Here is a 25483-nt window from a genome sequence, read left to right as displayed (position 1 = left end):
CAGAGCGTCACTGCTCCGTGCACTAGCACTAATGTGGGGGAGGCAGAGCGTCACTGCTCCGTGCACTAATGTGGGGGAGGCAGAGCGTCACTGCTCCGTGCACTAGCACTAATGTGGGGGAGGCAGAGCGTCACTGCTCCGTTCACTAGCACTAATGTGGAGGAGGCAGCGCGTCACTGCTCCGTGCACTAGCACTAATGTGGGGTCGCAGAGCATCTCTGCTCCGTGCACTAGCACTAATGTGGGGGAGGCAGCGCGTCACTGCTCCGTGCACTATCACTAATGTGGGGGAGGCAGCGCGTCACTGCTCCGTGCACTAGCACTAATGTGGGGGAGGCAGCGCGTCACTGCTCCGTTCACTAGCACTTATGTGGGGGAGGCAGCACTTCACTGCTCCGTGCACTAGCACTAATGTGGGGGAGGCAGCGCGTCATTGCTTCGTGCGCTAGCACTAATGTTGGGGAGGCAGAGCGTCACTGCTCTGCGCACTAGCACTAATGTGGGGGAGGCAGAGCGTCACTGCTCCGCGCAGTAGCACTAATGTGGGGGAGGCAGAGCGTCACTGCTCCGTGCACTAGCACTAATGTGGGGGAGGCAGAGCGTCACTGCTCCGTGCACTAGCACTAATGTGAGGGAGGCAGAGCGTCACTGCTCCGTGCACTATCACTAATGTGGGGGAGGCAGAGCGTCACTGCTCCGTGCACTAGCACTAATGTGGGGGAGGCAGAGCGTCACTGCTCCATGCACTAGCACTAATGTGGGGGAGGCAGCGCGTCACTGCTCCGTGCACTAGCACTAATGTGGGGGAGGCAGAGCGTCACTGCTCCGTGCACTAGCACTAATGTGGGGGAGGCAGAGCGTCACTGCTCCGTGCACTAGCACTAATGTGGGGGATGCAGAGCGTCACTGCTCCATTCACTAGCACTAATGTGGGGGAGGCAGAGCGTCACTGCTCCGTGCACTAGCACTAATGTGGGGGAGGCAGAGCGTCCCTGCTCCTTGCACTAGCACTAATGTGGGGGAGGCAGCGCGTCACTGCTCCGTGCACTAGCACTAATGTGGGGGAGGCAGCGCGTCACTGCTCCGTGCACTAGCACTAATGTGGGGGAGGCAGAGCGTCACTGCTCCGTGCACTAGCACGAATGTGGGGGAGGCAGCGCATCACTGCTCCGTGCACTAGCACTAATGTGGGGGAGGCAGCGTGTCACTGCTCCGTGCACTAGCACTAATGCGGGGGAGGCAGTGCGTCACTGCTCCGTGCACTAGCACTAATGTGGGGAAGGCAGCGCGTCATTGCTCCGTGCACTAGCACTAACGCGGGGAGGCAGCGCATCACTGCTCCGTGCACTAGCACTAATGTGGGGGAGGCAGAGCGTCACTGCTCCATTCACTAGCACTAATGTGGGGGAGGCAGAGCGTCACTGCTCCGTGCGCTAGCACTAATGTGAGGGAGGCAGCGCGTCACTGCTCCGTTCCCTAGCATTAATGTGTGGGAGGCAGCGCTTCACTGCTCCGTGCACTAGCACTAATGTGGGGGAGGCAGCGCGTCATTGCTCCGTGCGCTAGCACTAATGTTGGGGAGGCAGCGCGTCACTGCTCCGTGCACTAGCACTAATGTGGGGGAGGCAGCGCGTCACTGCTCCGTATACTAGCACTAATGTGGGGGAGGCAGCGCGTCACTGCTCCGTTCACTAGCACTAATGTGGGGGAGGCAGCGCGTCACTGCTCCGTGCGCTAGCACTAATGTGGGGGAGGCAGCACGTCAATGCTCCGTGCGCTAGCACTAATGTGGGGGAGGCAGAGCGTCACTGCTCCGTGCGCTAGCACTAATGTGGGGGAGGCAGAGCGTCATTGCTCCTTGCGCTAGCACTAATGTGGGGGAGGCAGCGCGTCACTGCTCCGTACACTAGCACTAATGTTGGGAGGCAGTGCGTCACTGCTCCGTACGCTAGCACTAATGTTTGGAGGCAGTGCGTCACTGCTCCGTGCACTAGCACTAATGTGGGGGGATGTAGCGCGTCACTGCTCCGTGCGCTAGCACTAATGTGGGGGAGGCAGCGCGTCACTGCTCCGTGCGCTAGCACTAATGTGGGGGAGGCAGCACGTCACTGCTCCGTGCGCTAGCACTAATGTGGGGGAGGCAGAGCGTCACTGCTCCGTGCGCTAGCACTAATGTGGGGGAGGCAGAACGTCACTGCTCCGTGCGCTAGCACTAATGTGGGGGAGGCAGAGCGTCACTGCTCCGTGCGCTAGCACTAATGTGGGGGAGGCAGAGTGTCATTGCTCCTTGCGCTAGCACTAATGTGGGGGAGGCAGCGCGTCACTGCTCCGTGCACTAGCACTAATGTAGGGGGAAGTAGCGCGTCTGCTCCGTGCGCTAGCACTAATGTGGGGGAGGCAGCGCGTCACTGCTCCGTGCGCTAGCACTAATGTGGGGGAGGCAGCACGTCACTGCTCCGTGCGCTAGCACTAATGTGGGGGAGGCAGAGTGTCACTGCTCCGTACGCTAGCACTAATGTGGGGGAGGCAGAGCGTCATTGCTCCGTGCGCTAGCACTAATATGGGGGAGGCAGCGCGTCACTGCTCCGTACGCTAGCACTAATGTGGGGAGGCAGCGCGTCACTGCTCCGTGCACTAGCACTAATGTGGGGGGATGCAGCGCGTCACTGCTCCGTGCGCTAGCACTAATGTGGGGGAGGCAGCGCGTCACTGCTCTGTGCGCTAGCACTAATGTGGGGGAGGCAGCACGTCACTGCTCCGTGCGCTAGCACTAATGTCGGGGGAGGCAGAGTGTCACTGCTCTGTGCGCTAGCACTAATGTGGGGGAGGCAGAGTGTCATTCCTCCGTGCAGTAGCACTAATGTGGGAGAGGCAGCGCGTCACTGCTCCGTGCACTAGCAGTAAAGTGGGGGAGGCAGCGCGTCACTGCTTCGTGAACTAGCACTAATGTGGGGGAGGCAGCGCATCATTGCTCCTTGCACTAGCACTAATGTGGGGGAGGCAGCGCTTCTCTGCTCCGTGCATTAGCACTAATGTGGGGGAGGTAGCGCGTCACTGCTCCGTGCACTAGCACTAATGTGGGGGAGGCAGCGCGTCACTGCTTTGTGCACTAGTACTAATGTGGGGGAGGTAGAGCGTCACTGCTCCGTGCACTAGCACTAATGTGGGGGAGGCAGAGCGTCACTGCTCCGTGCACTAGCACTAATGTGGGGGAGGCAGCGCGTCACTGCTCCGTGCACTAGCACTAATGTGGGGGAGGCAGCGCGTCACTGCTCCGTGCACTAGCACTAATGTGGGGGAGGCAGAGCGTCACTGCTCGTGTACTAGCACTAATGTGGGGGAGACAGCGCGTCACTGCTCCGTGCACTAGCACTAATGTGGGGGAGGCAGCGCGTCATTGCTCCGTGCGCTAGCACTAATGTGGGGGAGGCAGCGTGTCACTGCTTCGTGCGCTAGCACTAATGTGGGGGAGGCAGCGCCTCACTGCTCCGTGCACTAGCACTAATGTGGGGGAGGCAGCGCGTCATTGCTCCGTGCACTAGTACTAATGTGGGGGAGGCAGTGCGTCACTGCTCCGTGCACTAGCACTAATGTGGGGGAGGCAGAGCGTCATTGCTCCGTGCACTAGCACTAATGCGGGGGAGGCAGCGCGTCACTGCTCCGTGCACTAGCACTAATGTGGGGGAGGCAGCGCGTCTTTGCTCCGTGCTCTAGCACTAACGCGGGGAGGCAGCGCGTCACTGCTCCGTGCACTAGCACTAATGTGGGGGAGGCAGCGCGTTATTTCTCCGTGCACTAGCACTAACGCGGGGATGGGGAGGCAGCGCGTCACTGCTCCGTGCACTAGCACTAATGTGGGGGAGGCAGCGCGTCACTGCTCCGTGCACTAGCACTAATGCGGGGGAGGCAGCGCGTCACTGCTCCGTGCACTAGCACTAATGTGGGGAAGGCAGCGCGTCATTGCTCCGTGCACTAGCACTAACGCGGGGAGGCAGCACATCACTGCTCCGTGCACTAGCACTAATGTCACTGCTCCATGCACTAGCACTAACGCGGGGAGGCAGCGCGTCTCTCCTCCGTGCACTAGCACTAATGTGGGGGAGGCAGCGCGTCACTGCTCCGTGCACTAGCACTAATGTGGGGGAGGCAGCGCGTCACTGCTCCGTGCGCTAGCACTAATGTGAGGGAGGCAGCGCGTCACTGCTCCGTTCACTAGCACTAATGTGGGGGAGGCAGCGCTTCACTGCTCCGTGCACTAGCACTAATGTGGGGGAGGCAGCGCGTCATTGCTCCGTGCGCTACCACTAATGTTGGGGAGGCAGCGCGACACTGCTCCGTGCGCTAGCACTAATGTGGGGGAGGCAGCACGTCACTGCTCCGTGCACTAGCACTAATGTGGGGGAGGCAGCGCTTCACTGCTCCGTGCACTAGCACTAATGTGGGGGAGGCAGCGCATCACTGCTCCGTTCACTAGCACTAATGTGGAGGAGGCAGCGCGTCACTGCTCCGTGCGCTAGCACTAATGTGGGGGAGGCAGCACGTCAATGCTCCGTGCGCTAGCACTAATGTGGGGGAGGCAGAGCGTCACTGCTCCGTGCGCTAGCACTAATGTGGGGGAGGCAGAGCGTCATTGTTCCTTGCGCTAGCACTAATGTGGGGGAGGCAGCGCGTCACTGCTCCGTACGCTAGCACTAATGTTGGGAGGCAGTGCTTCACTGCTCCGTGCACTAGCACTAATGTGGGGGGAGGTAGCGCGCCACTGCTCCGTGCGCTAGCACTAATGTGGGGGAGGCAGCGCGTCACTGCTCCGTGAGCTAGCACTAATGTGGGGGAGGCAGCACGTCACTGCTCCGTGCGCTAGCACTAATGTGGGGGAGGCAGAGCGTCACTGCTCCGTGCGCTAGCACTAATGTGGGGGAGGCAGAGCGTCACTGCTCCGTGCGCTAGCACTAATGTGGGGGAGGCAGAGCGTCACTGCTCCGTGCGCTAGCACTAATGTGGGGGAAGCAGAGCGTCATTGCTCCTTGCGCTAGCACTAATGTGGGGGAGGCAGCGCGTCACTACTCCATGCACTAGCACTAATGTAGGGGGAAGTAGCGCGTCACTGCTCCGTGCGCTAGCACTAATATGGGGGAGGCAGCGCGTCACTACTCCGTGCGCTAGCACTAATGTGGGGTAGGCAGCACGTCACTGCTCCGTGCGCTAGCACTAATGTGGGGGAGGCAGAGCGTCACTGCTCCGTACGCTAGCACTAATGTGGGGGAGGCAGAGCGTCATTGCTCCGTGCGCAAGCACTAATGTGGGGGAGGCAGCGCGTCACTGCTCCGTGCAGTAGCTCTAATGTGGGGGGAGGCAGCGCGTCACTGCTCTGTGCGCTAGCACTAATGTGGGGGAGGCAGAGCGTCACTGCTCCGTGCACTAGCACTAATGTGGGGGAGGCAGCGCGTCACTGCTCCGTGCGCTAGCACTAATGTGGGGGAGGCAGCGCGTCACTGCTCTGTGCGCTAGCACTAATGTGGGGGGAGGCAGCGCGTCACTGCTCCGTGCGCTAGCACTAATGTGGGGGAGGCAGCGCGTCACTGCTCTGTGCGCTAGCACTAATGTGGGGGGAGGCAGCGCGTCACTGCTCCGTGCATTAGCACTAATGTGGGGGGAAGCAGCGCGTCACTGCTCCGTGCGCTAGCACTAATGTGGGGGAGGCAGCGCGTCACTGCTCTGTGCGCTAGCACTAATGTGGGGGAGGCAGCACGTCACTGCTCCGTGCGCTAGCACTAATGTCGGGGAGGCAGAGCGTCACTGCTCTGTGCGCTAGCACTAATGTGGGGAAGGCAGAGCGTCATTGCTCCGTGCAGTAGCACTAATGTGGGAGAGGCAGCGCGTCACTGCTCCGTGCACTAGCAGTAAAGTGGGGGAGGCAGCGCGTCACTGCTCCGTGAACTAGCACTAATGTGGGGGAGGCAGCGCGTCATTGCTCCTTGCACTAGCACTAATGTGGGGGAGGCAGCGCTTCTCTGCTCCGTGTACTAGCACTAATGTGGGGGAGGCAGCGCGTCACTGCTCTGTGCACTAGCACTAATGTGGGGGAGGCAGCGCGTCACTGCTTTGTGCACTAGCACTAATGTGGGGGAGGTAGAGCGTCACTGCTCCGTGCACTAGCACTAATGTGGGGGAGGCAGAGCGTCACTGCTCCGTGCACTAGCACTAATGTGGGGGAGGCAGCGCGTCACTGCTCCGTGCACTAGCACTAATGTGGGGGAGGCAGAGCGTCACTGCTCGTGTACTAGCACTAATGTGGGGGAGGCAGCGCGTCACTGCTCCATGCACTAGCACTAATGTGGGGGAGGCAGCGCGTCACTGCTCCATGCGCTAGCACTAATGTGGGGGAGGCAGCGCGTCACTGCTTCGTGCGCTAGCACTAATGTGGGGGAGGCAGCGCGTCACTGCTCCGTGCACTAGCACTAATGTGGGGGAGGCAGCGCGTCATTGCTCCGTGCACTAGCACCAATGTGGGGGAGGCAGCGCGTCACTGCTCCGTGCACTAGCACTAATGTGGGGGAGGCAGAGCGTCATTGCTCCGTGCGCTAGCACTAATTTGGGGGAGGCAGAGCGTCACTGCTCCGTGCGCTAGCACTAATGTGGGGGAGGCAGCGCATCATTGCTCCGTGCAGTAGCACTAATGTGGGGGAGGCAGCGCGTCACTGCTCCGTGCACTAGCACTAATGTGGGGGAGGTAGCGCGTCACTGCTCCATGAACTAGCACTGTGGGGGAGGCAGCGCGTCATTGCTCCATGCACTAGCACTAATGTGGGAGAGGCAGCGCTTCTCTGCTCCGTGCACTAGCACTAATGTGGGGGAGGCAGAGCATCACTGCTCCATGCACTAGCACTAATGTGGGGGAGGCAGCGCGTCACTGCTATGTGCACTAGCACTAATGTGGGGGAGGTAGAGCGTCACTGCTCCGTGCACTAGCACTAATGTGTGGGAAGCAGAGCGTCACTGCTTCGTGCACTAGCACTAATGTGGGGGAGGCAGAGCGTCACTGCTCCGTGCACTAGCACTAATGTGGGAGAGGCAGAGCATCACTGCTCCGTGCACTAGCACTAATGTGGGGGAGGTAGAGTTTCACTGCTCCATGCATAGTGTATAGCACACAGTGCACACAGGCGGGAGCTGTGGATACAAAGCTTGCTTCTTGCTGTTACTGGCCATAGACAGATCGCGCTGCGTTATGTGGCCACTATCAGTGCAAAAATGCATTGTTTTCTTACCAATTACCAATATCGCCTCAAAACTATTGTGGTTCTACTACTAATGTGGGGGAGGCAGAGCGTCACTGCTTCGTGCACTAGCACTAATGTGGGGGAGGCAGTGCGTCACTGCTCCGTGCGCTAGCACTAATGTGGGGGAGGCAGCGCGTCACTGCTCCGTGCGCTAGCACTAATGTGGGGGAGGCAGCGAGTCACTGCTCCGTGCGCTAGCACTTATGTGGGGGAGGCAGCGCGTCACTGCTCCTTGCGCTAGCACTAATGTGGGGGAGGCAGAGCGTCACTGCTCCGTGCGCTAGTACTAATGTGGGGGAGGCAGAGCGTCATTGCTCCGTGCGCTAGCACTAATGTGGGGAGGCATCGCGTCACTGCTCCGTGCGCTAGCACTAATGTGGGGGAGGCAGCGCATCATTGCTCCGTGCAGTAGCACTAATGTGGGGGAGGCAGCGCGTCACTGCTCCGTGCACTAGCACTAATGTGGGGGAGGTAGCGCGTCACTGCTCCGTGAACTAGCACTAATGTGGGGGAGGCAGCGCGTCATTGCTCCATGCACTAGCACTAATGTGGGAGAGGCAGCGCATCACTGCTCCATGCACTAGCACTAATGTGGGGGAGGCAGCGCGTCACTGCTCTGTGCACTAGCACTAATGTGGGGGAGGTAGGGCGTCACTGCTCCATGCACTAGCACTAATGTGGGGGAGGCAGAGCGTCACTGCTCCGTGCACCAGCACTAATGTGGGGGAGGCAGAGCGTCACTGCTCCGTGCACCAGCACTAATGTGGGGGAGGCAGATCATCACTGCTCCGTGCACTAGGACTAATGTGGGGGAGGCAGAGCGTCACTGCTCCGTGCACTAGCACTAATGTGGGGGAGGCAGAGCGTCACTGCTCCGTGCACTAGCACTAATGTGGGGGAGGTAGAGTTTCACTGCTCCATGCATAGTGTATAGCACACAGTGCACACAGGCGGGAGCTGTGGATACAAAGCTTGCTTCATGCTGTTACTGGCCATAGACAGATCGCGCTGCGTTATGTGGCCACTATCAGTGCAAAAATGCATTGTTTTCTTACCAATTACCAATATCGCCTCAAAACTATTGTGGTTCTACTCAGTGGCGTAACAACAAATTTATGGGCCCCGATGCAAACTTTCAAATGGGGGCCCCCCTCACCATGCCAAAATATTTTCTGCCCAAATTCACATTTTCCCTATTCATTTTGCACACTATAGCTTTATTGCAAAGTGTGTATAGTGTGACGTCAGTGGCATAACTATCCGGTGTCCCATCCTGCTATATATTTGTTCCCCGTACTGCCGTTGTTATGTAATGTATAAAAGAAAATAAGCCATTATACTTATCGGGGGCTTACATAGAAGTCAAGGGGATCCATGTAAGAAGTATAATGCACCCCTATAGTCCTCCTTATAATATAATGCACCCCAATAGTCCTCTATATAATATACTGCACAGTTCATAGTCATCCATATAGTATAATACACTTCCCATAGTCCTCCATATAGTATAATACACTCCTCAGTCCTCCATATAGTATAATACACTCCTCATAGTCCTCAATATATTAAAATACACTCCTCATAGTGCTCCATATAGCATAATACACTCCTCATAGTGCTCCATATAGCATAATGTACTCCTCATAGTGCTCCATATAGTATAATGCACTGCTCAGTCCTCCATACAGTATAATACACTCCTCAGTCCTCCATATAGTATAATACACTCCTCAGTCCTCCATATAGTATAATACAGTCCTCCATATAGTATAATACACTCCTCAGTCCTCCATATAGTATAATACACTGCTCATAGTGCTCCATATAGTATAATGCACCCCTCATAGTCCTCCATATAGTATTACACTCTTCATAGTCCTCCATATATTAAAATACACTGCTCAGTCCTCCATATAGGATAATACACTCCTCATAGTGCTCCATATAGTATAATGCACCATGGTCATCCATGTCGTACAATTAACTTCCCATAGTTCTTCATATAGTATAATGTATTCCCCATAGTCCTCGATACAGTATAATGCAGCCCACATATAGTATAAAGCAGCCACCCCACAGAGTATAATGCAGCCACCCCATAGAGCATAATGCAGCCACCCCACAGAGTATAATGTAACCCCCTCATAGAGTATGATGCAATCACCCCTCATAGAATATAAATAGGATACAGCCCCCATAGAGTATGATGTAGCCCCGAATAGAATAGAATACAACCCACCTCCCCATAGAATATAATGTAGCCCCGTCAAAGAGTATGATGCAATCCTCCCTCATAAAATTTAATACAGCCCCCCACAGAATATAATGTAGCCCCCATAGAATATAATACAGCCCACCTCCCCATAGTATATAATGTAGCCCCCATAGAATATAATACAGCCCACCTCCCCATAGTATATAATGTAGCCCCCATAGTATATAACACAGCCTCCCTAATAGAATATAATGTACCCCCTATAGTATATAACACAGACTCCCTAATAGTATATAACGTACCCCCTATAGTATATAACACAGCCTCCCTAATAGAACTTAACGTACCCCCTATAGTATATAACACAGACTCCCTAATAGAATATAATGTACCCCCTATAGTATATAACACAGTCTCCCTAATAGTATATAACGTACCCCCTATATTATATAACACAGCCTCCCCCATAGAATATAATGTATAATGTACGCCCCATAGTATATAACACAGCCACATAGTATATAACACAGCCTCCCCCATAGAAAATATACCCCCATAGTATATAACACAGCTTCCCCATAGAATATAATATACCCCCAATAGCATATAGCAGCCACATAGTATATAACACAGCCTCCCCATAGAATAGAATATACCCCCCATAGTACATTGCACTGCCCGCGTAGTATATAGCACTGCCCGCGTAGTATATAGCACAGCTCGCATAGTATATAGCACTGCCCGCGTAGTATATAGCACAGCCCGTGTAGTATATTGCACTGCCTGCGTAGTATATAGCATAGCCCGCGTAGTATATAGCACTGCCATGTAGTATATAGCACAGCCCACGTAGTATATAGCACAGCCCGCATAGTACATAGCACTGTCTGCGTAGTATATAGCACAGCCCACGTAGTATATAGCACTGCACGTGTAGTATATAGCACTGCCCACGTAGTATATAGCGCAGCCCACATCTCCTCCCCCCCCCCCCCCCCCGAGAATGGCCCCACAGTCCAGTACTCACTGTTATAGTAAAACAAAAAAAATACCACACTCCTCACGCCCGCACTGCTCCCTGCTCCTGTCTCAAGGGCTGTGCTGCTTGGCACACAGTGAGTGCGCGATGACATCATCGCACACCTGTGGTGTCAGAGGCAGAGCGCAAAATGATGGAAGAGGGAGCGTCAGCTGACGCTCTCTCCTCCATCATTGCTTTGAACTGTACCGGCAGATGCCGGTATAGTTCAATGCGGGGGAGTCGGTGCTGGCGGCAGGCGGGCCCCCTGCCTCACAGGATCCCCAAAGCAGCTGTGTGATGTGCCGCTACCTGGGGGCCCTTGATTTGAACTGTATCGGTGTCATAGACGCCGGTATAGTTCAATGCGGCGGCGGGGGGAGTCGGGTGCCACTGACATGCCGGGCCCCTGACCTGCCAGGCCCGGTCGCAGCGTTCGCCGTGGTAGTTACGCCCCTGGTTCTACTACAACCTTCAGAAAAACATGCAGCGCTGCCGTAATGTGTGAACACAGCCATAGCTGAAGAAAAACTGTCAATAGTCATTGACGTCCCGCCTCTTTGTGTGACCAGGATTACTTAGCACAGAGCCATTTTTATTCTGGGAGCTTGGGAACAGGATAATTTGGTTCAGGGCCATTTACAGGTGCTTCTCTCAAAATTAGAATATTTATTTCATTTCTTCAATAAAAATGTGAAACTCATATTATATAGTCATTACAGATCTATTTCAAGTGTTTATTTCTGTTAATGTTGATGATTATGGCTTACAGCCAATGAAAACCCAAAAGTCATTATGTCAGTAAATTAGAATAAGAAACAAAAAACAGCTGCAAAGGCTTCCTAAGTGTTTAAAAAGGTCCCTTAGTCTGTTTCAGTAGCTCCACAATCATGGGGAAGACTGCTGACTTGACAGATCTCCAGAAGGCAGTCATTATACGAAAAAAGGTTGCACTCTATTGTGCTAAAGCTTGTCAATGTCAAGTAGGTGCTGCTGAAGAAAATAGCGCAAATAGGGTCTTATCCAGGGCCGGACTGGCCATCTGGCAATTCTGGCAAATGCCAGAAGGGCCTGTCTAGTTGTGGGCCGCCTTGTCTGCTACGTTGGGGCCTATGCATGAGCCTGTGTGATTTCAAATGCCAGGGCTGAAATTCAGCCCCAGTCCGTACCTGGTCTTATCCAAGATACAATTGGTTTAAACAATCAAACTGTACTCCCAGATGGAGCTATAAACTGAACTTATAGAAAATATTCGCTGCAGCAAATCCACAGCACCAGTAATGGCCACCATATAAAGAGAAAATAGGAAAAAAAACGTGGACTTATTCTGCACTGCTGAATAACTGAAGATCCGGGTATGTTAGATAAAATGTGGTTTTATTCAACGCGTTAAATTAGAATACTTTTTAGCACCAGCTTGAAAAAGGATTTTAAAATACTAAATGTTGGCCTACTGAAATGTATGTTCAGTAAATGCAATCAATACTTGGTCGGGGCTCCTTTTGCATCAATTACTGTATCAGTGAGGTGTGGCATGAAGGTGATCAGCCTGTGGCACTGTTGAGGTTTTATGGAAGTCCAGGTTGCTTTGATAGCAGCCTTCAGCTTGTCTGCATTGTTGGGTCTGGTGTCTCTCATCTTCCTCTTGACAATACCCCATAGAATCTCTATGGGGTTAAGGTCAGGCGAGTTTGCTGACAATCAAGCACAGTGATACTGTTGTTTTTATACCAGGTATTGGTACTTTTGGCAGTGTAGACAGGTGCCAAGTCCTATTGGAGAATTACATTTCCACCTCCAAAAAGCTTGTCAACAGAGGGAAGCATGAAATGCTCTAAAATTTCCTAATAGATGGCTGTGCTGACTTTGGTCTTGATAAAACACAGTGCCCCTACACCAGCAGATGACATGGCTCCCCAAACCATCACTGATTGTGGAAACTTCACACTAGACCTCAAGCAGCTTGGATTATGTGCCTCTCTACTCTTCCTCCAGACTCTGGGACCTTGATTTCCAAATGAAATGCAAAATTTACAGCTGATCGCAATGATGGGAGAAGGAGGGCTACGCTCCTCCCATCATCCCCCTGTCAGTGTCAGCGGCTGACGTCGCCGACACTGACAGCGGGCGCGATGACGTCACTGCTCGGCGCCCGCTGTCAGGAGATCAGCGGGAGCAGCGCTGGAACCTGGAAGAAGAGAGGTGAGTATTTATTTATTTTTAATGGGAGCTGCTGCCTTATTACAGGGTCTGCCTATGGGGGCTGCCTCATTACAGGGTCTGCCAATGGGGGCTGCCTCATTACAGGGTCTGCCTATGGGGATCTGCCGCCTTATTACAGGGTCTGCCTATAGGGGTGCTGCCTTCTTACAGGGTCTGCCTATAGGGGTGCTGCCTTTTTACAGGGTCTGCCTATAGGAGTGCTGCCTTCTTACAGGGTCTGACTATGGGTCTAACTATGGGGGTGCTGCCTTATTACAGGGTCTGACTATGGGGGTGCTGCCTTATTACAGGGTCTGCCTATAGGGGTGCTGCCTTCTTACAGGGTCTGACTATGGGTCTGACTTTGGGGGTGCTGCCTTATTACAGGGTCTGACTATGGGGGTGCTGTCTTATTACAGGGTCTGACTATGGGGGCTGCCTTATTGCAGGGTCTGACTATGGGGGTGCTGCCTTATTACAGGGTCTGACTATGAGGGTGCTGCCTTATTACAGGGTCTGCCTATAGGGGTGCTGCCTTATTACAGGGTCTGACTATGGGGGTGCTGCCTTAATACAGGGTCTGACTATAGGGTGCTGCCTTATTACAGGGTCTGACTATGGGGACTGCCTTATTACAGGGTCTGACTATGGGGGTGCTGCCTTATTACAGGGGCTGCCTATGGGGGTGCTGCCTCATTACAGGGTCTGACTATGGGGGTGCTGCCTTATTACAGGGTCTGACTATGGGGGTGCTGCCTTAATACAGGGTCTGCCGCCTTATTACAGGGTCTGCCTATAGGGGTGCTGCCTTATTACAAGGTCTGACTATGGGGGCTGCTTTATTACAGAGTCTGACTATGGGGGTGCTGCCTTATTACAGGGTCTGCCGCCTTATTACAGGGTCTGCCTATGTGGGGGTGCTGCCTTATACTACAGAGTCTGCCTATGGGGGTACTGCCTTATTACAGGGTCAGCCTATATGGAGTGCTGCCTTGTTACAGTGTCTGCCTATGGGGGCTGCCGTATGCTATAGAGTCTGCCTATGGGGAGTGCATTATACTATATTGTGGACTATTTGGTGCATTATGCTACTGTATATGGAGGCTATCTAAGGGGCCATCATACAGTATGGAGATTACAGTGTGGGGGTCATTATACATTGTTGGAGCCATCAAACAGTTTGGGGGCTACTAAGGAGTCAGTATACTGTGTGGGTGCATTATACTGTGTATAAGAGAGCATCATGCTGTGTAAAGGGGATCTGTACAGGGGGAGACTCGGGACTTTATTAAATGTAAAGTGGGCACTTATTGTTATAGGGGAACTCAGGTTACTGTGGCTATCAAAGGGGCACACAGGGCATTATTACTTCCTAGGGGCAAAATATGGGTAATGTTTTCTAGGGCACTTGCACCCGGCATTACTATATTATAGAGGGGTGCTTTAGAATTTAGAGGGCACAGAGAACCACACAGCAGGTGCAGTAATAGGAACACATACGGCAGCAGCGGCTCAGTATTGGGGTATCAGGTGCAGTAATAGGGTCACATACGGCCGCAGCGGCTCAGTATTGGGGTATCAGGAGCAAAAATAGGGGCACATACGGCAGCAGCGGCTCACTATTGGGGTATCAGTTGCAGTAATAGGGGCACATACGGCAGCAGAAGCTCAGTATTGGGGTATTAGGTGCAGTAATAGGGACAAATAGGGCATCAGCAGCTCAGTATTGGGGTAGCAGGTGCAGTAATAGGGACACATAGGGCATCAGTGGCACAGTATTGGGGTAGCAGGTGCAGTAATAGGGACACATACAGCAGCAGCAGCTCAGTATTGGAGTATCAGGGGCAGTAATAGGGACACATACGGCAGCAGCGGCTCAGTAATGGGGTATCAGGTGCAGTAATAGGGACACATACGGCAGCAGCGGCTCAGTAATGGGGTATCAGGTGCAGTAATAGGGACACATACGGCCGCAGCGGCTCAGTATTGGGGTATCAGGAGCAAAAATAGGGGCACATACGGCAGCAGCGGCTCACTATTGGGGTATCAGTTGCAGTAATAGGGGCACATACGGCAGCAGAAGCTCAGTATTGGGGTATTAGGTGCAGTAATAGGGACAAATAGGGCATCAGCAGCTCAGTATTGGGGTAGCAGGTGCAGTAATAGGGACACATAGGGCATCAGTGGCACAGTATTGGGGTAGCAGGTGCAGTAATAGGGACACATACAGCAGCAGCAGCTCAGTATTGGAGTATCAGGGGCAGTAATAGGGACACATACGGCAGCAGCGGCTCAGTAATGGGGTATCAGGTGCAGTAATAGGGACACATACGGCAGCAGCGGCTCAGTATTGGGGTATCAAGTGCAGTAATAGGGACACATGGCAGCAGCGGCTCAATATTGGGGTATCAGGTGCAGTAATAGGGACACATACGGCAGCAGCGGCTCAGTATTGGGGTATCAGGTGCAGTAATAGGGTCACATACGGCAGCAGCAGCTCAGTATTGAGATATCAGCAGGATGAGGTGTTTGTGCAGGTTGAGAATAGTCGGTGATGGGCTGGAATATGAGAAGTGAAATGTGTCTTTGTTGTATTCTCTGCAGCTGAGTCGTGGCTGGAAGAAGTTGTCATGTCGGCCTGGGCCAGATGGAAAAGACAGGAAAAAGGAACGATTCCATCAGAAAGGACGTCAGCGGTAAGACATTATCTGTAGCTGTGCAGTGATCTGTTATATGTTCTGTAGGGCTGGCATCTACCACGGACCATATGGCGGTAATATCCATATTGGTCTTTATATAGAGATTATCTTCAGTAACAGCGCGGTCATCTGCTGAGGTTCTCCACCAGTATTAGGGCATGTCACCGAATTGTAATCAAGGTTACCTGGTTAGGGACCCACTCAGAAGCTTCGCCCCCCCTGGACCAAAACTCTAGCTACGCCTCTGGCCTAGATAAGTTGCTTCTGGCGTTGTCTTTTTGTCATGAGTGGTTTGATACAAGGAACGCAACACTTGTAGCCCATGTCCTGAATACGTCTGTGTGTGGTGGCTCTTGAAACTCCAGCAGCAGTCCACACCTTGTGAATCCCCCAAATTTTTGAATGGCCTTTTCTTAACAATCCTTTCAAGGCTGTGGTTATCCCGGTTGCATGTGCACCTTTTTCTACCACACTTTTTCCTTGCTCTCAACCTTCCATTAACCCCTTAACGACCACCAATACACCTTTTAACAGCGGTAGTTAAGGGTACTTAAACCACAGCGCCGTTAACGGCGCTGTGGAAAAAGTGTATAGCGCACCCCCAGATTCGGATTTTCTCCAGGATCTCGGTTGCCCGGGGATAGCCGAGGCCCCAGAGAACATGATTCGGGTTAGTTTTTACCGACCCCCGGGGTTGCGTTTGCCAGTATTAACCATTTACCGGCGGCGCAAAAAAAAAAGCACGATTTGCCATTTAATTTCTTTGTCCTCCGATGTGATCGCACATCAGAGGACAGAGAAATAGGGTCTCCGATCGCCCCCCGATACTTACCAGTGTCTCCCGGTGTCCCTATAAAGGATAGCTGGCCAACAGCACACGGATAAACGGATGCACGTCCTAGTTCCACTGGACCCCCATGGAAGATGTACATACCAGATAAGAAATGAAGGACAGCATCCAGTCAAGGTGAAAGTGTTCACAAAACGATTCCTTTATTAGCCAAAGTGCAACGTTTCGACCCAAATGGGTCTTTGTCAAGCATAAAACACATGGGTAATGGCGGATTCTTATAGGGGATGGATTAACATAAACCAATCACCACAAGGTATCCGCCCACATCAGAAATAACTCTTAAAATCACATACAATAAAAATACATATATCACATCTTAAATATATTACAGATTCCAAGGCAGAGCACAAAAAACTGTCGTATAATGGGCAATAAAACCCGCATATCATACTGGTTAAAGATCTAACCCTGCGTCCTTGGTAACCATCAACCAATGGGTATATATGTAACAATCACTCCATACTTATCCCACCTATCAGGTTCAGTTGGACAATCCAGCCGGTCACATGTATAGAATCAGCCAGTCTAATCCATCAAAATGTTGCACCAATCATGTATAGCACCCAACATGCACTGTGTCACATCGCGGCCAACCAAAACCCCTCATTCCGTGATGTTTACAAACATCAGCAAACCAATAGATGAGCTGCTCACCCGTCCAGCATGTAACTCCCCTCCAATCAGCAAATGAACTATGAACATGTAAGAGCCGTGCTCCACGCCCGTGTGCCGGCGTGCGGGCCTGCACGGCTCCACCCACATCCGCACCATCACCAATGACGCCGCATAATGAGGGGGAGCAGTCCACGCCCACCGCCGCATCAACGCGCATGTGCACCGGACTCCCAGCACCCAAGTCACGAGTTACACATCCAGAGGAGACACCACTAAGAAGAGACGCTTCCTCAATGGGACAGCGCCCCCTGGCTAATTAAAGCAACATTCAGTGGTATTATTGAATATAATGGAATGTTTATATAACTATAAAGCTGGCCTGTATAACACCGGGTGTGTCCCATAGCTCCACTTACCGCAACGTCACGCCAAATAACGCAACTCAATGGGGTATACAATATAAGCCCACCATCGCTGTAGACATTTAGACATATATCATATCGGCCACAACCACGTAACCAATCAGATATTAACACCCTTATTTAGGCTAAGAAGGGAGGATCGTGTGTATGTTACATATTATCCAATGGGTATCAATCCACCCGTAGGGCCATCAGATCTCAGTCTTCTACCCAACTGAAAATATATGTATAAAAACCTAAGAAACAAAAGAAAAAAAGAGAAACATATAAAAACCAATTAAAAACAATCCTATACTCCGATTAAGTCATTGAATAACCTCAAAGCTCCTCACGATACGCAAATTTGGAGATTATAATCAATGTTCAGGCCTCCCGGTTGTAGAGACCCTAATTTGGAGATCCACCTCAATTCTTTCTGCTTTAACATCAAGATACGGTCTCCACCTCTCCTAAGTGGTGGTACCCCATCTATCACCCTAAATCTCAGTTGGCTCACAGTATGTCTATTATTGCAAAAATGTTTAGGGACCGGCAACTCCACCATTTTATTTCGAATTGTGCTCTTGTGTTTACCAATGCGTATCTTAACCTCCTTTGTTGTCTCGCCAACATAAACCAGCCCACATGGGCACACTAACATGTAGACCACAAAATTAGACAAACATGTATATCTGCCTTTAATTTTGATTTCTTTCCCTGTATGGGGATGGTAAAAAAAACCCTCCCCTTTTATCATATTACCACAACATGCACAACCAAGACAGGGAAAATTTCCCTGTCTCGGAGGCGCCAAAGTACTTTGTATAGTGGTCTTACAGGAGCCCACATCAGAGTGTACCAACCTGTCCTTAAAATTGCGTCCACGTTTATAGGAAAAGACAGGCTGTCTTGGTTGTGCATGTTGTGGTAATATGATAAAAGGGGAGGTTTTTTACCATCCCCATACAGGGAAAGAAATCAAAATTAAAGGCAGATATACATGTTTGTCTAATTTTGTGGTCTACATGTTAGTGTGCCCATGTGGGCTGGTTTATGTTGGCGAGACAACAAAGGAGGTTAAGATACGCATTGGTAAACACAAGAGCACAATTCGAAATAAAATGGTGGAGTTGCCGGTCCCTAAACATTTTTGCAATAATAGACATACTGTGAGCCAACTGAGATTTAGGGTGATAGATGGGGTACCACCACTTAGGAGAGGTGGAGACCGTATCTTGATGTTAAAGCAGAAAGAATTGAGGTGGATCTCCAAATTAGGGTCTCTACAACCGGGAGGCCTGAACATTGATTATAATCTCCAAATTTGCGTATCGTGAGGAGCTTTGAGGTTATTCAATGACTTAATCGGAGTATAGGATTGTTTTTAATTGGTTTTTATATGTTTCTCTTTTTTTCTTTTGTTTCTTAGGTTTTCATACATATATTTTCAGTTGGGTAGAAGACTGAGATCTGATGGCCCTACGGGTGGATTGATACCCATTGGATAATATGTAACATACACACGATCCTCCCTTCTTAGCCTAAATAAGGGTGTTAATATCTGATTGGTTACGTGGTTGTGGCCGATATGATATATGTCTAAATGTCTACAGCGATGGTGGGCTTATATTGTATACCCCATTGAGTTGCGTTATTTGGCGTGACGTTGCGGTAAGTGGAGCTATGGGACACACCCGGTGTTATACAGGCCAGCTTTATAGTTATATAAACATTCCATTATATTCAATAATACCACTGAATGTTGCTTTAATTAGCCAGGGGGCGCTGTCCCATTGAGGAAGCGTCTCTTCTTAGTGGTGTCTCCTCTGGATGTGTAACTCGTGACTTTGGTGCTGGGAGTCCGGTGCACATGCGCGTTGATGCGGCGGTGGGCGTGGACTGCTCCCCCTCATTATGCGGCGTCATTGGTGACGGCGCGGATGTGGGTGGAGCCGTGCAGGCCGGCACACGGGCGTGGAGCACGGCTCTTACATGTTCGTAGTTCATTTGCTGATTGGAGGGGAGTTACATGCTGGACGGGTGAGCAGCTCATCTATTGGTTTGCTGATGTTTGTAAACATCACGGAATGAGGGGTTTTGGTTGGCCGCGATGTGACACAGTGCATGTTGGGTGCTATACATGATTGGTGCAACATTTTGATGGATTAGACTGGCTGATTCTATACATGTGACCGGCTGGATTGTCCAACTGAACCTGATAGGTGGGATAAGTATGGAGTGGTTGTTACATATATACCCATTGGTTGATGGTTACCAAGGACGCAGGGTTAGATCTTTAACCAGTATGATATGCGGGTTTTATTGCCCATTATACGACGTTTTTTTGTGCTCTGCCTTGGAATCTGTAATATATTTAAGATGTGATATATGTATTTTTATTGTATGTGATTTTAAGAGTTATTTCTGATGTGGGCGGATACCTTGTGGTGATTGGTTTATGTTAATCCATCCCCTATAAGAATCCGCCATTACCCATGTGTTTTATGCTTGACAAAGACCCATTTGGGTTGAAACGTTGCACTTTGGCTAATAAAGGAATCGTTTTGTGAACACTTTCACCTGGACTGGATGCTGTCCTTCATTTCTTATCTCCCGGTGTCCCTGGATCCTCCTGCTTCCCTCCATGGCTGCTGGCGTCTTCTTCCGCTAAGAAAATGGCGGGCGCATATGCAGTGCGCCCGCCGAGATCTGCCGGCCAGCACCCGGCAACAAGAGGAAGATTTTTCCTCTTGGTTCATTTTGGTCACCGTGATAAACCCTATCACAGTGATCAAAATAAAAAAATGCCGGGGGTAGCCGAGGCCCCAAATAACATGATTCAGGTCGGTTTTTACCGACCCGTTTTGCGATCGCCGTTACTAAATAAAAAGTCTGATGTGAAATTTAATTTCTCTCCCCCGATACTTACCAGTGTCTCCCGGTGCTCCTCGGCCCTCCTGCTTCTCCCCATGGGCACCACCATCTTTTTCCAGGAAGAAAATGGCGGGCGCATGCACAGTGCGCTCGCCAAGATCTGCCGGCCTGCACCTGGCAACAAGAGGAAGATTTTTCCTCTTGGTTCATTTTGGTAACCGTGATAGACCCTATCACAGTGAACAAAATAAAAAAAAATAGTAAATAAACCCCCCCTTTTTCACCTCCTTTGTTAGGAAAAAATAAAATAAAGAAAATGTATTTATTTCCATTTTCCAATTAGAGCTACAGTTGGGCTAAAGTTAGGGTTAGAGTTGGGATTAGGGTTAGGGTTGGGATTAGGGTTAGGGTTGGGATTAGAGTTAGGGGTATGTTGGGGTTAGGGTTGTGATTAGGGTTGGGATTCGGTTTAGGGGTGTGATGGGGTTAGGGTTGAGATTAGGGTTAGAGATGTGTTGGGGTTAGGGTTGTGATTAGGATTATGAATAGGGTTGGGATTAGGGTTAGGGTTGTTGGGTTTAGGGTTGGAGTTAGAATTGGGGGGTTTCCACTGTTTAGGTACATCAGGGGGTCTCCAAACACGACATGGCTCCACTATTGATTCCAGCCAATTTTGCGTTCAAAAAGTCAAATGGTGCTCCCTCCCTTCTGAGCTCTGCCATGAGCCCAGTGGTTTACCCTCACATATGGGGCATCAGCGTACTCAGGACAAATTGGACAACTTTTGGGGTACAGTTTGTCCTGTTACCCTTGGAAAAATAAAAAAAAATGGGGGCTAAAAAATCATTTTTGTGGAAAAAATTTTTTTTTTTTTTTTTTTTTGGGCTGTGTCAAACTTCTGTGAAGCACTTAGGCGTTCAAAGTGCTCACCACACATCTAGATAAGTTCCTTGGGGGGTCCAGCTTCCAAAATGGGGTCACTTGTAGGGGGTTTCTACTGTTTAGGCACATCAGGGGCTCTCCAAATGCGACATGGCGTCCGATCTCAATTCCAGCCAATTCTGCATTGAAAAAGTCAAACAGAACTCCTTCTCTTCCAAGCTCTGCCGTGCGCCCAAATAGTGTTTTACCCCCACATATAGGGTATCGGCGTATTCAGGAGAAATTGCACAACAAATTTTGTGGTTCATTTTCTCTTTTTACACTTGTGAAAATAAAAAAAATTAGTTCTGAAGTAAAATGTTTGTAAAAAAAAAAGTTAAATGCAAATTTTTTCCTTCCACATTGCTTCTGTTCCTGTGAAGCACGTAAAGGGTTAATAAACTTCTTGAATGTGGTTTTGAGCACCTTGACGGGTGTAGTTTTTAGAAAGGTGTAACTTTTGGGTATTTTCTGTCATGTACACCCCTCAAAGTGACTTTAAATGTGAGATGATCCCTAAAAAAAATGGTTTTCTAAATTGTGTTGTAAAAATGAGAAATCGCTGGTCAACTTTAACCCTTATAACTTCCTAACAAAAAAAATGTTTCCAAAATTGTGCTGATGTAAAGTAGACATGTGGGAAATGTTACTTAAGTATTTTTTGTGATATACAGTATCTCTAATTTAAGGGCATGAAAACTCCAAGTTTGAAAATTGCAAAATTTTTAACTTTTTCGCCATATTTCCATTTTTTCATAATTAAACACAAGTAATATCGAAGAAATATTACCACTAGCATGAAGTACAATATGTCACAAAAAAAAACAATCTCAATCAGTGGGATCCGTTAAAGCGTTCCAGAGTTATAACCTCATAAAGTGACAGTGGTCAGAATGGTAAAAATTGGCCTGGTCATTTTGCTGCAAATTGGCCCTGTCACTAAGGGGTTAATATGCTTAGATACAGCACTGTGAACAGCCAGCTCCTTTAGCAATGACCTTTTGTGGCTTACCGTCCTTGTGGAGTGTCAATGACTGCCTTCTGGAAATAAAAGACTGACTGGCACATCTGTGATAGTGTGAATAGGTGCTTACCAGGAGGAGCTACCTCCATATCCAATATACAAAAAAAGTAGCACTCTATCGTGCTAAAGCATGTCAATGTGAAATATGAATTGCATTATGGCTTCTGAATACTGGGAAAAAATGAGACGCTTTGCACAAAATTTGGCCAAATCATGTCTGCCCATCAAGCTATTGGCAGATATGCAACAGATACAGACTTATTTGTGTGCAGGAGGAGTTTACACTTTTCCGACAGTAGATGGCGATGTTGTTACTGTTATATGCTTAGTTGAATGTAATGCATATACTTGTTGTACTTTGGTTCTCTCTTTCTCTCTGGTAAAAGGGTCTTTTAGGCTATGTGCACACGTTGCGGATTCTGTGCGGATCCGCAGCATTTTTTGTGGTGCAGAAACGCTGCAGATCCGCAATTGATTTACAGTACAATGTAAATCAATTTAAAAAAAAAAAAAGCTGTGCACACGTTGCAGAAAATCCGCTGCGGAAACGCTGTGTGTCATGGTTCTCAATGGCAAGAGACCGTAGTAAAGCATACAAAAGGACTAGCTCTTGGAAGATGGGAACTCGAGCTGACTGTGAGCTAAACCTACCGCACAACTAACAGTGGCCGGGTAGCGTGCCTACGTTTTATCCCTAGACGCCCAGCGCCAGCCGGAGAACTGACTGACCCTAGCAGAGGAAAATACAGACCTGGCTTACCTCTAGAGAAATTTTCCCCAAAAGGCAGACAGTAGCCCCCACATATAATGTCGGTGATTTTAGAGGAAATTGACACACGAAGTATGAAGATAGGTTTAGCAAATTGAGGTCCGCTTACTAGATAGTAGGAAGACAGAAAAGGGAACTACACGGTCAGCTGAAAACCCTTTCAAAACACCATCCTGAAATTACTTTAAGACTCTAATATCAACTCATGACACCAGAGTGGCAATTACAGCTCACAAGAGCTTCCAGCCTCAGAAATATTCAAACACCGAGAACTGGAACAAAAATGCAAAACAAACTTAGGACTACAAGTCCAACTTAGCTGATAGTAGTCTAGGAGCAGGAACATGCAACAGAAAGGCTTCTGGTAACATTGTTGGCCGGCATAGAAATGACTGAGGAGCAAGGCTAAATAGACAACTCCCACATCCTGATGGAAACAGGTGAATAGAGGCGATGAAGCACACAAGTTCAGTACCACCAGTGACCACCGGGGGAGCCCAGAAACCAAATTCACAACAGTACCCCCCCTCAAGGAGGGGGCACCGAACCCTCACCAAGTCCCCAACACAAAGACGAGGACCAACACGACGACGGCGGTTGGCAAACTGCTGAGTCTTCTCCTGGGACAACTTCAAATATTCCACCACATGCCCCCAAATTTGATGCAACCTCTCCACCACAGCATCCACTCCAGGACAATCCGAAGACTCCACCTGACCGGAAGAGAAACGAGGATGAAACCCCGAATTACAGAAGAAAGGAGAAACCAAGGTGGCAGAACTAGCCCGATTATTGAGGGCAAACTCCGCCAAAGGCAAAAAGGCAACCCAATCATCCTGATCCGCAGACACAAAACACCTCAAATAAGTCTCCAAGGTCTGATTAGTTCGCTCGGTCTGGCCATTAGTCTGAGGATGGAAAGCAGACGAAAAAGACAAATCAATGCCCATCCTAGCACAGAACGCTCGCCAAAATCTAGACACGAATTGGGTTCCCCTGTCAGACACGATATTCTCCGGAATACCATGCAAGCGGACCACATTTTGAAAAAACAGAGGAACCAGCTCGGATGAGGAAGGCAATTTAGGCAAGGGAACCAAATGGACCATCTTAGAGAAACGGTCACACACCACCCAGATGACAGACATCTTCTGAGAAACAGGGAGATCAGAAATAAAATCCATGGAGATGTGAGTCCAAGGCCTATTCAGAATAGGCAAAGATAACAACAATCCACTAGCCCGAGAACAACAAGGCTTGGCCCGAGCACAAACATCACAAGACTGCACAAAACCTCGCACATCTCGCGACAGGGAAGGCCACCAGAAGGACCTAGCCACCAAATCCCTGGTACCAAAGATTCCAGGATGACCAGCTAACGCAGAAGAATGGACCTCCGAGATGACTCTACTGGTCCAATCATCAGGAACAAACATTCTACCAGGCGGGCAACGATCAGGTCTATCCGCCTGAAACTCCTGCAAGACCCGTCGCAAGTCTGGGGAAACAGCAGATAATATCACTCCATCCTTAAGGATACCTGTAGGTTCAGAATTACCAGGGGAATCAGGCTCAAAACTCCTAGAAAGGGCATCCGCCTTCACATTTTTAGAACCCGGTAGGTAAGAAACCACAAAATTAAACCGAGAGAAAAATAACGACCAGCGCGCCTGTCTAGGATTCAGGCGCCTGGCAGACTCAAGATAAATCAAATTCTTGTGGTCGGTCAATACCACCACCTGATGTCTAGCCCCCTCAAGCCAATGACGCCACTCCTCAAAAGCCCACTTCATAGCCAAGAGCTCCCGATTACCAATATCATAATTTCGCTCAGCGGGCGAAAATTTACGAGAAAAGAACGCGCAAGGTCTCATCACGGAGCAGTCGGAATTTTTCTGCGACAAAACCGCCCCAGCTCCGATTTCTGAAGCGTCGACCTCAACCTGAAAAGGAAGAGTAACATCAGGCTGACGCAATACAGGGGCGGAAGAAAAGCGGCGCTTAAGCTCCCGAAAGGCCTCCACAGCAGCAGGGGACCAATCAGCAACATCAGCACCCTTCTTAGTCAAATCAGTCAACGGTTTAGCAACATCAGAAAAACCAGTTATAAATCGACGATAAAAATTAGCAAAGCCCAAAAACTTCTGAAGGCTCTTAAGAGAAGAGGGTTGCGTCCAATCACAAATAGCCTGAACCTTGACAGGGTCCATCTCAATGGAAGAGGGGGAAAAAATGTACCCCAAAAACGAAATCTTTTGAACCCCAAAAACGCACTTAGAACCCTTTACACACAAGGAATTAGAGCGCAAAACCTGAAAAACCCTCCTGACCTGTTGGACATGAGAGTCCCAGTCGTCCGAAAAAATCAAAATATCATCCAGATACACAATCATAAATTTATCCAAATACTCACGGAAAATGTCATGCATAAAAGACTGAAAGACTGAAGGGGCATTTGAAAGACCAAAAGGCATTACTAAATACTCAAAATGGCCCTCAGGCGTATTAAATGCGGTTTTCCACTCATCCCCCTGCTTAATTCGCACTAAATTATACGCCCCACGAAGATCAATCTTAGAGAACCACTTGGCCCCCTTTATTCGAGCAAACAA

At 50.0% G+C, this 25483-nt stretch overlaps 1 long non-coding RNA gene across 1 annotated transcript in view; it reads left to right on the top strand.

Annotated features, from left to right (window-relative positions):
• The window catches only part of LOC143815974 (uncharacterized), a 241873-nt gene that overhangs the window by 187144 nt on the left and 29246 nt on the right, over positions 1 to 25483 (top strand). The window lies entirely within an intron of this gene.

Source organism: Ranitomeya variabilis, chromosome 3, assembly GCF_051348905.1.
Source record: "Ranitomeya variabilis isolate aRanVar5 chromosome 3, aRanVar5.hap1, whole genome shotgun sequence".
In the NCBI taxonomy this organism is placed as follows: Eukaryota; Metazoa; Chordata; class Amphibia; order Anura; family Dendrobatidae; genus Ranitomeya; species Ranitomeya variabilis.
The sequence above is the reverse complement of the archived record's forward strand: the minus strand, read 5'-3'. Positions and strand labels throughout refer to the sequence as shown.